This window comes from Euprymna scolopes, chromosome 37 (genome assembly GCF_053919585.1).
Source record: "Euprymna scolopes isolate OS-2025 chromosome 37, ASM5391958v1, whole genome shotgun sequence".
In the NCBI taxonomy this organism is placed as follows: Eukaryota; Metazoa; Mollusca; class Cephalopoda; order Sepiida; family Sepiolidae; genus Euprymna; species Euprymna scolopes.
This window is the reverse complement of record NC_136518.1, coordinates 47329965-47332857: the sequence shown is the minus strand read 5'-3', so window position 1 is coordinate 47332857 and position 2893 is coordinate 47329965. Positions and strand designations below refer to the sequence as shown.

Sequence of the window (2893 nt, the reverse complement as noted above, 5' to 3'; positions counted from 1 at the left end):
AGGCCGATTTTTAATGTGAGGAGTGAAGGGAGGGGGAAGGGAAAAAGGGGACCAGCTCCTGAGAGGTGGGAAATGGGAGCTGGTTAAAGGTCAGGCATGTGGGGTTGCCCCCACATCTGGTCTTTGCTAGTCATAGCTAGTCATAGCTTGCAGTATCTGTCGGAACAGATGGTATTTATTTGCTCCCCCACTGAGCAAATTAGGCACAAGGCCGTTTTTAATGTGAGGTAAAAACCAGCTCCCCTAAAAGGGGTCACTCTGGTTACCAAAAATAATAATTGTCCCAGTATAGAGGGTTTCCCCTCCATTGACTGGTACAAATTATCTTAAGTGCAGCATCTGCCGGAACAGATGGTGTTTATTTGCTCCCCCACTGAGCAAATTAGGCACAAGGCCGTTTTTAATGTGAGGTAAAAACCAGCTCCCCTAAAAGGGGTCACTCTGGTTACCAAAAATAATAATTGTCCCAGTATAGAGGGTTTCCCCTCCATTGACTGGTACAAATTATCTTAAGTGTAGTATCTGCCGGAACAGATGCTACACTTTGATCTTGGCCAAAAGGCCAAGAAGTTGCTAATATTTCTATGTCAAAGTGGTACAATGGGACGGAATGGATTTGAATCTGGAACATCCGAGTCGTTAGTGTCGTTATTGATTTACCGATCATCTTTCCGTTGTACTACTACTACTACAACTAATAATAATAATAATAATAATAATAATAATAATAATAATAATACAACTACTACTACTACTACTTACTAGGACTTTTCACGCGGACCATCATCAAAGATTTCATTTTTAAAACAACCTGTGGTGTTCAGTGGAGTCTGACTGATAACAAGTTTCCACAGAGTTCCAGTACTCTCCACCACTTTCGTTAACCTTTGCAAATGAATATACGTTATCGCAACAGCCGTTTACGATTGATTTCTCGTTCGCAGCGACTATTGGTTTTCACAGGAATTTGGGTGACAGTAAGCCTCCCCAAGGTCCTAGTACTCTTTGCACTCATTCAGTGGGGTAATTAATATCATTATTAATATTATTATTATTATTAGTAGTAGTAGTAGTAGTAATAGTAGTAGTAGTAGTAGTAGCAGCACCAAAACCGCAAAATAAAAATCCATCACACGAAGTCATTTTATATTTTAAATAACAAAGATCGTAAAATTTGACTTTATTTAATACTAGCAGGGAGATACAACGTTGCCCGGGATTGAATGATGATCCACAAATATTCCGTCTCTTATATTTTTATTGTCATCGAAATCCGTGAAATCGCGCGGAGAAAGCTTCACTTTCCTCCATGCAGTAACTTAGTCCAACATCATATGTTATTCTACATTGCACTCTAGATAACCTACTGTTTCTTTTATAAAATTATTTTATATAAACTTCTTTCCAGTTAATGAAAAAAAAAACATTAAGAAATTTATGGCGGGGTTTGAAACTACGGACCACATCATGCAAAAAAACAAAAAACAAAAACAAAACAAAACAAAAACAAAACAAAAAAAAACGTAAAATTTCAAGTCTTGTAAAATTCTTTGTAATTAATGAAAGAAATTTGCGTGCAGAGTTTAAACCAACAGATCACGCCATGAAAAAACAAAAACCAAAACCAAAAAGAAAACACGCTATCAACTTACACACAGTAGAATGTTCACGGCCCGTTGTTCTATCACTATTGCTAAGCGACGACATGGAAAAAATGGCTTTACCGATGATAAATAAATTAAAATAACGGTTCCGATGATCGATTATCGGTAATTGTCGGGGGTATTCTGAGACAAAACTTAACTAAGATCACTCCCAGACTTATACACTAAAATTCTGTAAATTTTAAAGAAAATCTGTTCAGCCGTTTCGGAGTCTATAAGGAACGAACTCACACAAACACAGACAAAGTTGCATTTATATAATAGTAGGGATAGAGATCTACAAGAACAGCCCCAAAAGAGCGGGAAAACTCCAGAAAGTCAGTTGGAACTAGAAAACCGGTTAAAATGGGAGTCGAAAATTAGAAGTAAATGAAAGAATTAAGGCTTGAAATTCAAAAACCAAAATATTAAGTTGAGCCAAGAAAAATTTCTCTTCGCTTCCATCAGGAACAGAGTAAATTGACACGAATTAATTAACAGTGGTAAAAAATGTTACAAATAAAAGTGAATTTTCTCACAAACCCATGTGGAACGCTATCAAAAATTTCAGTTACGCCCCTGGAGACGGAATTACATTACTTAAATTTTATATGTGAAATACCAAAATTTTATATGTGAAACCGTGTGAAACGCCGAAATTTTATATGTGAAACACTTAAATTTTATATGTGAAACACCAAAATTTTCTATGTTAAACCATGTGAAACGCCGAAATTTTATATGTGAAACCGTGTGAAACGCTTAAATTTTATATTTGAAACCGTGTGAAACACTTAAATTTTATATGTGAAACCGTGTGAAACGCCGAAATTTTATATGTGAAACCGCGTGAAACACCGAAGTTTTATATGTGAAACGCCGAAATTTTATATGTAAAACCGCGTGAAATGCCGAAATTTTATATGTGAAACCGTGTGAAATACCGAAATTTTATATTTGAAACCATGTGAAACGCCGAAATTTTATATGTGAAACCGCGTGAAACGCCGACATTTTATATGTGAAACCGTGTGAAATGCCGAAATTTTATATGTGAAACCACGTGAAACGCTGAAATTTTATATGCGAAACCGCGTGAAACGCTTAAATTTTATATGTGAAACCGTGTGAAACACTTAAATTTTATATGTGAAACGCCAAAATTTTATATGTGAAACGCCAAAATTTTATATGTAAAAACGCGTGAAACACCGAAATTTTATATGTGAAACGCCAAAATTTTATATGTA

The 2893-nt window shown here is 35.6% G+C and overlaps 1 pseudogene; it reads right to left on the bottom strand.

The window, feature by feature from the left end:
- Nucleotides 1-429: 429 nt before the first annotated feature.
- LOC145261395 (U2 spliceosomal RNA) lies at nt 430-574 on the bottom strand (annotated as a pseudogene).
- Between the last annotated feature and the right edge of the window lie 2319 nt (nt 575-2893).